The 12,205-nt window shown below is 33.2% G+C and overlaps 1 protein-coding gene across 1 annotated transcript in view; it reads right to left on the bottom strand.

Moving 5' to 3' along the window:
• LRFN5 (leucine rich repeat and fibronectin type III domain containing 5) overlaps nucleotides 1–12,205 on the bottom strand; it is a 286,070-nt gene that overhangs the window by 59,892 nt on the left and 213,973 nt on the right. The gene's annotated exons all lie outside the window — the stretch shown is intronic.

Genomic DNA, 12,205 nt, shown 5'->3' with positions numbered 1-12,205 from the left:
ACAAGAACGAAGAAAGAAAAAATTTACAAACTTCACATAGGAAGGAAAATGCTTTTGTTTAGATACAACATGCAAATATGTAAATATACATGCATATGGCAGACTACGTATAGCATTTACATTGTATGTGTATATTATATACACATAGTTGTATAAATATATATGAATAACAAAATAAATGCAGACATAATCTATTAAATGCACACAATCTTTTCTAATAAAAGGAATACATGCTGTTTGGTTGCCTCCTTTTCCAATATGTATCCTGCAACAATTTTGTCATGTCCTTTAAATAGTATTTTGAAATATTTTATATAATCCATGCTTATTAATCTATCTTCTAGCTACACCATAATTGGATTAAAATATTTATTATTATCTACTCATGTTTTCCCCCAGCAGTTGCTCAAAAAAGGTGATACTTCAGTGAGCCTAGTGTTAGATAAAATTTGTGCATGTTCTTTTTAATTTTCTTAGGATAATCTAGAGGTAGAATTTCTGTATTAAAATACAATCATGTTTTTAGATTTGATACTTATTTATAAATTGGTCTCCATAAAGCCAAAATCTTTTAATTTTACATCTGGAAAATAAGCCATATTCAAGTTCATTTCATCTTAAAATAATTAATTAATCTGACAGATTTCTAATTTAATCTCTTGTTTAACAATTCTCAGCTATATGAAAATGATTTTTAAAAAGAATATGTATAGTGGAATTCTTGTTCTGGCTTGAATTTTCTTGCAAGAGATAACTGTGAAATTCTGTGAGTGAATTGTTAAACTGTTAATAGCCTGAAACTGACCATGGTGGGAGTACTTATATCATAAACATTGGCAAATGCTACAAATCAAGGCCTTACTTTTTCCAGAGAGTCAAATTAATAGCATACCATGGTTATGTGTGTACAGAAATCAGTGTCAGTGTAAAGTGGTAAAAGATGTGATATTTATATCACTAAACTGTCCTTTAAAATATTGGAATGGTTTTAAACTAATCAGGAGGTTGTATGAATTCCCATCTTACCACAACTTCAAAATCAGTGTGAAATTTATATTTTTAAAATATACATTCATTTGAATTGAATTATGACATTGTTATCCTTTCCATTTCTCTAATAATTAGCATAATCAAAAATTGTTTATGAGTTTGTTATCTCTTTTTGCCTCTGTTATGAAGTATCTCTTCACCTCCATTGTTCTTTTAGCTATTGGCCCCTTCATGTATTTTTATTATTTTGCATAAGCTATTTGTATAACAGTGACCATTAAAAGTTTATCTTTAAGTGTTAGTTGTTGCACATATCTTTGCATATCTTATTTTCTATATTGTTACTTGTTTATGAACATGTGTTTATCTTCTCTATCTTTCCTTTGTGACTAATTCCATTTCTTTCAGGTTTGTAAAATCTATGCTTATGAAGTGATTACATACATGGACCGTATATTCAGATGTAGGTGCATTTTGTGTTGACACACACACACACATATATATAATATGTATTTTATATATATGTATTTTATATATATATCAATCAAACACATATATATGTATGTAGGAATTAAAGTATTAATACAATTTATCAGTAAAAAGAAGGTCTTTTTGGTAAATGGTGCTGGAGTAACAGTATATTCCTATGGTAAAAAAGGAATCTCGAATGCTACTCACAGCATACACAAAGACTGATTTGAATTGGATCATTCACTAAAATGAGAAGCTTCTTCAAAGCTTCTAGAAGAAAACACAGAAGACGATCTTTATAACAGAGGGGTAGGCAATGATATGAACAGGATGCAAAAAGTCAGTAACCATTCAATAAATAATTGCTAAATATAATTTTATCACAGTTAAAGTTCTGCTTGCGAAGGATATCATTAAGAAAGTTTTTCTCACGTAAGAAATTCCAGCACTTTGAGAGCCCAAGACCAGAGGATCACTTGAGTCCAGGAGTTCATGACCACCATGGGAAACATAGTGAGACCTCATCTTTACAAAAACGTTTTAGAATATAGCTGGGCATAATGGTATGCCTGCAGTACCAGCTAGCTACTTGGGAGTCTGAGATGGGAGGATCACTTGAGCCCACTAATTCAAGGTTACAGTGAGCTGTGATTACATCACTGCACTCCATCCTGGGTGACAGAGTGAGACTCAGTATTTAAAAAAAATGAAAAAAGAAAAAAAAGTTTTTAAGAAACTATAGAGTGGTAGAAAATTTACATACACCTATATCTCAAAAAGAAATGATATGAATTACATATAAAACATTGACATAAGTTAACTAAAAAAAAAATTTGAATGGCAAAGATCTTGATCAAATACTTCACGTGAGAAGCATTGCTAAGACAACGTAAATAGATGTTCAACATAATTTCCATTAGGTAATGTTGCAATCACAGGGAATGTACTTAAAACCATATTAAAATGCCAAAAACACCAAAATGGCTACAATTTTACACTACCAACAATATTAAATGTTAGATAAGATGTAGATTAAACATTCATACACTTCTCATGGTAAAAAAAAATGTTATACATCCACTGAAGAGAAACCTTCAGTAATTTGTTTCGAATTAACTGTTTTTTAAAGTTGTATGTTGTGTGGGAAATATTTAACAACCGGCACTCTGAAAATAAATGTATCAGTGTATTTAATGCTTGTAATTCACATAACTACATATACAATTATTATAAATTTTAATGATATAATGAAAGTGTAACCCTTAATGTACAAATACTAATAAAATATAAAATTCTATTTGCTGTAAATTATATACAACTAACATGTTTTAACAGAACATTTTTTTAAAAACCTGCAGCCAACCTATGGTTGCAATTAATAAAGTATAGTTTTGACATAACTATTTGTTGATATTTGGGTTTACATTAATCAGCAAGACAAAAGTTAACCAACAAAGATGCTTGTCACTGTCTCTTTAATGATGTATACAACTTATTTGCTGACTTAGATAATAGGTTTTGAATACTGAAAGAATATTTATTAATTTTGTGATAATTTCAATGCAATATCTACAAATGCAACAAATGTTTAAGTTTAACCAGCATAAGTAACATCATCTCCATTATTTTCTTAAGCCTGAAAAAGCCAAAAACAACAAATTCAGCTATTATTTATAGCATATATCAAATCATGTGGTATAATTAGTCCCACCATATTCATTGTGACATCACTGAATGGAAAACTTGGAGGAATATGTACTATAGCACATATTTATACAGGATTTTCACCATCTACATATAAAAGACATAAATAACCTCAATAGCATACATAATAGTAAAATATAGTAGAGTAATTAGGGCATAATGAGTTTTGAGAATTTTTTAACTTTAGTTTTAATATAATTTAAGTGCAAATTTATATAGTTTATTTTGTTATAATGTCCATGCATAAAAACTAACCCACAAAACAACTAAACATTTATTTAGCAGATCCGATGGGCTGATATGAGATTATCCCAGCATGCCCATCTACCCTGTGAACAGAAAATCTACACTTAGTATACTCATAAAAAATGAGTGCACAAATCTACAAAAACATAACAATGTTCAAAGTACTTTATTCATAATAGCCCAAAACTTGAAAAAAACATGTGAGACCATCAAGAAGAGGATTCATCAAAGAAATTCTGAAACAGTCATGCAATGGAATAGTACACAACTATAAAAATAATAAATTACTGACACATACAAATCATGAACTAAAATATTTCATTGAGTAGAAGAAACCAGACACAAAATGGTGGTACAACTATCTAATACCATCTATGAGCATTTATGTACCCATACAAATATCCTTAAACCAATGAGATTTATACAATAATTCAAAGGGGAAAAAAAGGCAATTTATCTCTACAGCCGTAATTTTAGAACTAGCTATTTCCATCCAGTGAAACCATTTTACTTTTCTGTTATGTGAAGTATAATCCTAGAAATTCATTTTTCATTTTCAGGTTTTCTAATTAGGATAGTAACAGATAATGTCCTTATATAATTTCTATAATTGCCCATAGAAAATATTAAAATGTGATACTAGGGTCACTGATTTATTTTTAGCTCCCCTATTTTATGATTTAGTTACATATTTATGTATTATTTGTACAGTTAAATAACTGCTATTGTGGAAGAAAAGTAATTTTTTCCATATTGCTACAGATACATATCATACTATTATTGATTGTGGGTTCGGATTATACATAGATCTCTTGAATACTAACATTTTTAAATAAAATTCAAATTCTGGCTACTAACATAAGTAATACATACATTGATTCTGTGAGTTTGTATAACCAAAAAAATAAAATATTACAACCCCTGTTTAGATTCAAATTTTAGTTGAATCCAAAAACAATTCTATCTCACATTTATACAACAAATAGATACTGCATTAAATCACTTAATATCAATAGCAGCTAACTGGATAAAAAATAAAGAACAATGTTTAGAATTATTTTAGTTGCCTTCCAGTCCTCTAGAGGATATGGCTCTTTTGACTCTCTCAGCTGGCCTATAAAATAATATTATGGCAAGGTTACAATTTCTCTTACTTAAGGGATGAGGGGAAAAAAGAATATTAATTATTGATGTACACAGAAAATATTTATGCCTAGGAGAGGTACACCAGAGTTCTTATCATTGTCAAAGGCTACTTTAAATTGCACTTAAGCATCAATAAAACATTTTACATTCTACTTCTGTAATTTTGATGTTTTGTGCATATTATTACACTAAAATATTTAACAGATTTGATTAAATAATAACAGAAGTCATTCCATGGCACTGTTGCCCAAATAGCCTTCAGGAATAGCTGCTTTGAAAATAACCACAAAATACATTTCACTAATAGTATTTATATTAATTTATTTTATAAGAGAACAAAGACATTTAGAGATGTGAAGTTATTAGTCTATGTGTTTGCTGCCTGAATTCCTTTGTAACACTGATAGTTTTACATTGGTGAGAAAAAAAAATATATAAATATTTTGCAACTTTTGAAGGTCATATAATCAGCCCACCAGGCTGATTTTTCTACATCTTTTAGGACATTGTGGATTATTTATTAAGTGACTGAATAATTCTGTCTAACAAGAATGATCTTCTTTAATTAATGCAAATTCCCAAGTTGCCTTCCACAGTTATTGCACACATCCAAATTATCCTTCCAAATAATCATTAAATTAAATTTACAGATTGGGGTTATATGGATGAGCAAAAGAGAGGAAGCATTAAGAAGAAACAGAATGCCAGGATAATGTGACTATTTATAGTACAAACAGCATCTGTCTTGATTTGGTGATTCTTTGGCTGTTCCCCTCTGTATTATCAAAGCTATGAATATGTGCACACAGCATGTTTTAGCAATACCCGCTGGTTAGAAATTGAATTAGCTAAAGCCGGGGAGTTCAATCGAAAGACCTCAGCAAGGGTATAGCAATAGATTCACAGGCATTTAGATTGTGAAGAAAAAGCTGGTCGTTTTCAAGGTCCCTTCACAGAAATAGCTTTGGTGAGTTGAGCTACGTCTTTCCCACAGATTTTACAGCTAGTATTGTTATAAAGAAAATAAATGGCTCATATTTAGATTAAGCATGTAGTTCTTCCTCCCAGAACGCATATTCTTTGATAAAATACCTGGGCTTGCTTGTATGGACAGCATCAGGCAAACAATAAGATAGCTGCTACCAGGTTGCAAGGACTGGCAGTAAGTATAATTAGGTGAATGCAAAAACAGAGATACTGTACAGACTGATCATGCAGTCAACATTATTGAAATTATTGTTATTGTTATGATACTATCTTAAGAATCAAATATACATTTCTGAATACCAATCATAAGTTTGAAACCAAACCACTTCTTCTTTTATTAAGAAGTCCCTTCTTTAAAAAAAAAAAAAAATCTACTCTTACAGTTGGTCAAAAGTAACTTGACTAGGACACCACCTGCTGAAGTACTCAGTAAATTTGTTCACTTCAATTTCTACACTGAGAATATATACACTATTTTGTTTATATACATAAAGGGGAGATAGCTGTAATTAATAGAAATTTCTAAATCATAGAAATTATAAAAATATATGCATGACATTCTGAGTAATTTATGAAATTAAAACTCTGTTCATTGGTAGGTAGAATACACTATCCCAGGCTACCAAAGGCCTTGAGAGGAGATAGACACAATTCAATATTGTAACCTGAAGCAATAGAAAAGCATATAATATAAAAGACATTCTCCAATAGCCAATTTCTGTGTCCATAAGGGAGAAAAAATAGAGGCTGCAATATTTTAATGATTGCTGTCCTTTAACTCTCCTTAAAATAAATGATGATTTTGGTCATATGTGTAGAGGCAATGAGCCAAGAAAATACCTGCACATTCATGGCCACAAATAATTTTAACACTATCTATTTTCTATTAAACATTCCCACATCAGTCTAGGACAGGCTAAGTTTAATTTTCCTAGAAACATGTTAAATATTCTCATTCATATCTAAGACATCTCATTATTTAATGACTTTTCAAAATATTGCTATAGTATTTCTGGAAATAATTGTTTCATTTAATTATTTTTGCCTTTATTTCTTTACTCCCTGCATCCCCCATCTGAGTTTCTTTCCAAAACTCAAGGAGAACAAGGAGAGACCTAAGACATATCTGCCAGGAAGATGATAAACATATTGTTCCTACTCTTCTTATGTCTGCTTAAGGTTCCTCTGTTCATAGCTATAAATGCAGAAATTAGACACAACTTCACAACTAGGTTGTATGGTGCAGGCAGATACTACAGAAGGGTGCTGGAGGAAAGAAGAGCATAGAACCTCTCTTCCAGAATTGCAGCTCTTATCCAAGTCCACGCAGTCCTACTTCATTAGCATCTCCCTTGGGTATGTGATACCAATTATTGCCTATGCCATAATCATAGACTTACCAAAATGAAAATGTTTAGCATTAAAATCTCATAATAGTTTGTATACTACGTGAAGGATCATCAAAGCAGAAAAATAGTATGTCAGAATATTTTTTCTTTCGTGTAGTGTTAGTAATAAATAATACAAAATAGAGTAACATAGTGCATATCCGTGTTTTTGTAGATGTTAAAAATAGTATTACATTGATATTACACTAATGATAAGCACATTTATTTCCTTTTTACAACATTCACTGTTGTAAACACATAAATTTGGCTTTACATATTTTTAGATGATGTACAATTTTCCAGATACTAAATATAGTCTCATGTGGGTATGTTAATGTTGTATATGTTCATAAGCACAAGCACACACAATTCCTACATTTACAATGAGTATGAGTATATTTGTGAAAAATTGGTCCATAAGAGAGAATTAAATTAGAATTATGTCAGCAGTTATCTTTCCTTGGTTTGCATTACAAGTTTCAAAGCTGAATATCATTTTACAAGTTCCCAGATAAATTATTTTAGCTATTTTAGAGCAGCAGCTCTTTAAACAGAATAATTCTTCTAGATGACCGAGAGCTTGCACATGCAGGAAATACATTTTTTTAAAGTGCCTCTAGCAGAATAACTGAAAAAAAATGATCCCTTTTCCTCTTGCTGGCCTGCCTTCTCCATCTTTATACAGCAAATATCATTCCCTATTTACTACTTTATGTAAATTTATATTTGTCTCTAAAGTGGGTTGTTACTTTGGCCAGACTGTAAAGCTGACAGGTTGCTTTTAGTTAATAAAATTTAGTCCTTGCAGTTTAATACTACAAATTCATTTCTGATTCAGAGCTCTCTCCATGCACCATCTCCGGACAGAGTAAGGAGACTAAGGAGCCAATGGAAGGAGATTCTGTCCTCCTATGTCTTTCTCCACTGTGCTATAGTAAGTCTAGCATTTCACCACAGGGGCAGAGTAGTGAGCAGGGAAAACAAATACTAATTTGTCTTAATGCTGATGTGGTTGTTCTTCTAACACTAACCTGACTGTTGATGCTCTTGATGTAACTGAGATTTATTCAAATGCTGGCATTTTTTTTTTTTTTTTGGAGTGTGTGTGAGAGAGATAATTCTTCAAATTCTCTTTAGTGCCTCCAACTTCTCAGTCTGCTGATTTGGGAAACCAACTGGACTCAACCTTTTTCACCTTTCAATTCTATAGACATTCTGGCTTCACCTTCTTTCCTTTTTTTCTTTTTTTTTTTCGAGACGGAGTCTCGCTGTGTCGCCCAGGCTGTAGTGCAGTGGCCGGATCTCAGCTCACTGCAAGCTCTGCCTCCCGGGTTTTTACGCCATTCTCCTGCCTCAGCCTCCTGAGTAGCCGGGACTACAGGCGCCCGCCACCTCGCCCGGCTAGTTTTTTTTTTTTAATTTTTTAGTAGAGACGGGGTTTCACCGTGTTAGCCAGGATGGTCTCGAACTCCTGACCTCGTGATCCGCCCGTCTCGTCCTCCCAAAGTGCTGGGATTACAGGCTTGAGCCACCGCGCCCGGCCTCTATCCTTTGGAGCAATCTTCCTGTGTGGGAAGGAAGAAACTGGCAAAACCACCCAAGCTTAGTCAACTTCCCAAGTAACCACTAGGCTCAAAGAAATTTCACCTGTCCCAGCCCTGTCAAACAGGGGACTACATGCTACTCCTCTGTCATTCCCTCTCTGTGTCTTACTGCCACTGTCTTCCTCACTCCTTAGGAAGGCACAGGCTGAACAGGAAAACCTCTAACTATTAAGACACTCAACAAGGGGGCTCCCAAGGAGAAGGAATAAAATGCCACACTTGGAGGCATCCCTATCTCTCTGAGTGAATCTGTTTAGGTGCAGTCATATACTCATAGTGAAGAAAATAACTGCTTCACTCAATAAGCACTAGAAATTCTGCAAGGCCAAAGATTGTGCCAATTAACAAAAACTGGGTAATATTTGATCCAGTTGTTGCTGGATCACTTCAGAACATGAGTATATTTAGCTTCTTTTTGTCTTCAGCTTTGGGCCCCACCCCCCAAATCAAAAGCAGCAAAAAGTTATTTGTAGAGTCCTATAAAAAATACAAACATGCATACATTATAACAAATATATGCATGTATATTAACAGATACATAAGTACACATGCAAATATTATACATGCATACACCTAAACATACACATGTCTACTTATATGCATGTATATGTATATCAAGTATATGCAATTCATGCATTTTAAATTTAAATTTGAAATGAGTTTGTTTTGTTGGTAAATATATAATCTTCATTTGCTAAGACTGTCAAAGTAAAAAGTATCTCCTTTTTAGCAACACACATTTGAAAACTTTGTCAAATACTTCCCCATTTTTCCAGAGATATTCATGTTCTCAGAACAGTGGAAGCGTGACAATTTATACTTTAAATAGGATGCAAAAGCTGAAACTAAAGTCTGAGTTCATAGAAACACACACTAGTCCTCTTTCCCCCAAGTCCAAGTAAGCAGCATTTATTTGTAAAGGCTTTTTATATTTTTGTGATTTTTTTAAAGGTGGAAGATCATATAATTTCTGAGCTCATCTTGAGATTTCTCTCTTTAAGAGATGGGACTATTATAGTATTTGCATTATCGTGAATTCTGAGTACAACTGAAAGTCACATTTTCAATTTTTTTTTTAAAGAAAGGAAAAAGAAAAGGAAAACTTTTTATCCTGATTAAAATCAATTTTGGTTTGCATGCTCTTTGTTTATGAACCATTACTTTCATCTAGAATTATTATTTTAAAATAAACTCCAAAGATTTGTATCTGCATTTCCAAAATCTTTTTCTCTCTACCTCATTTACTAACTCATTAGTTTGTTTTGTTTTGTTTTTCGTTTGAGACAGGGTCTCACTCTGTCATGCCAGGCTGGAGCGCAGTAGCATGACCGTGGCTTACTGCAGCCTCGACCTCCCAGGCTCAAACGATCCTCCCACCTCAGCATCCCAGGTCGCTGTTACTGTAGGTGCATGCCACCATGCCCAACTAACTTTTGTATTTTTTGTAGATACAGAGTTTCACCATATTATCCAGGCTTACTCATTAGTTTTTAATGCTCCCTTGACTACATTTAACCCTATTGGAAGTTATGAGGTCTAGTTGACTTCAAAGTACTTGACAGGTGTTCTATTTCCAAACATAAGCATCTGCTCAAACTGTTCAGACCAAAGGTTTATTTGAACCCTTGTTTACTGCACAATTTTGTGTCCTTAGGCAAGAGAGAGCATTCCATGTTTTTAGCCTATAGCCAAAGAAGCACAGACAAGCAGTGAAATACAGCAGTAAGCATTTATTTATCATGACCATCCCATCTAGTTTGCAAAAATGATGTCCTATATGTTTAATAATCCTGGACTCAATTACCTTTTTTTTTCTAAGCAGTACATTTGAAAATGGAAACTACTATATAATTTTCTGTTTAAATTCACACCTCACTTTGTTTTTGCTTTTAAAGTCATTATATTCAAGAAATAAGAATACATAATGATGAAAAAACTTTGCTTTCATTCTTTGGACTTCTAAGAGTCTCTTCCATTTCATGGTTTTTTTTTTGTTGTTGTTGTTGTTGTTGTTCTGAAATTCACTGGAGACTAACATTCAAATATCAGTCCCAGGCTGGGTGTGGTGGCTCATGACTGTAATCCTAGCACTTTGGGAGACTAAGGTAGGCAGATTGCTTGAGTGCAGAAGTTCAAGAGCAGCCTGGGCAACAAGGCAAAACTTCATGTCCACAAAAAATACGAAAATTAGCCAGGTATGGTGGTGCATGCCTGTAGTACCAGCTACTTAGGAGGTTGAGATGGGAGGATCACTTGGGCCCAGGGAAGTTGAGGCTGAAGTAAGCTGTGACTGTGCCACTACACTCCAACCTGAGCAACAAAGTGAGAACCTGTCTCACAAACAAAACGAAACAAAACAAACAAACAACAAAATTCCACCCACAAATATCAGTCACTTTATGAAATTTAACACGATTATCAAGTAATTAGATGAAGATATAGAGAATGTACTTTATGAAATGTTAAGGTGAAATAAAAATATAATTAAAACATGTTATGTAATTAGCAGATTTCGCTAGATTATGAGGACAGGTGAATGTTAATAGGATTAAATGCCCTAAGTCTAGTTGGGTTCAAAAAGTAAATGCAGATCTCATTCAATATGGTGATTTGAGCCCTTGAGTTTAGCTCTAAAAAAACAAATGAAATGACCGAAGTGCAAGTAAGTAATTGAATAAATGAATAAACAAACACATATAAATAAAACATAAGAATAAACTTAGAAGAGAACAGAACACTTTGCAAAAGATATTTAAGATTTTCAGCGAATTATTATGCAAATCGAGACCAAAATGAGATCTAAAAATACTGAGGTTCCCTGAATGCAAAATATTTTTCCCCCTAGGGAAAAAGTGGCACATACCTTCACTGGAATCTTACTGACACCCTTAGTTCACAATGTAGATCTGGAAGTAAGTACAGGCCATGCTGACACGCAAATAAAAATGTTCTTCTCTAGTTCTTCCTTGCTTTCCCTGGAAAGCAGGACACCACTGCACTAAAATAGGCAATTTATGAGCACATGCAAAACATTATCCCCTCACATATCTGGGGCATAGACTGCTGTACAAAAATCACTTCAGCTATCAGATTCCCAATAACAAATAAATATTGAACTTCACCCTGTTAAGTCTTCTCAGAGAATCAGTAGTTCAAAAGAGAAAGAGACTAATTTGGAGAATCTGAGCAACGCTCTCCCTACCAAGAGATTTATGCCAAGGAAAAGGAGAAACTAGGAGATGGTTATCATATGAAAAAATAACTTGACAAAGTTAAGACAGTAGAAAAAGTAAATAATAAATTGGATGTTCCCCAAAAGCCAATACTGAATATACACATCCTATTCAGAGAGGTACACTAAATGTTCTTTGCACAACTATGAATAGCAGCAGCTGTAGCATTAAAACATCACATAGAAGTGACATTGAAAGACAATGATGAAGGAGACTCTGCTCAGCAGGCAGGACTTTGAGAAGTGTACTTGGTTGCAACTTTGCCTGGAAAGAGATAAACCGATGTGTGCATTTTCTGTAACTCATGGGTAGTGGCTAATATTTTGGCTGGATTGTTAAAGATTTGAAAGAATATAATTGGAAAATTGGTATCAAGAGATTCTATAGATGGGGGATGTGGCTAGACCTCTCTGATTGAATCCAGAGAATGAAGAAA

The sequence above is a fragment of the Macaca mulatta genome, chromosome 7, assembly GCF_049350105.2.
Source record: "Macaca mulatta isolate MMU2019108-1 chromosome 7, T2T-MMU8v2.0, whole genome shotgun sequence".
In the NCBI taxonomy this organism is placed as follows: domain Eukaryota; kingdom Metazoa; phylum Chordata; class Mammalia; order Primates; family Cercopithecidae; genus Macaca; species Macaca mulatta.
This window is presented reverse-complemented; position numbering and strand designations above follow the sequence as displayed.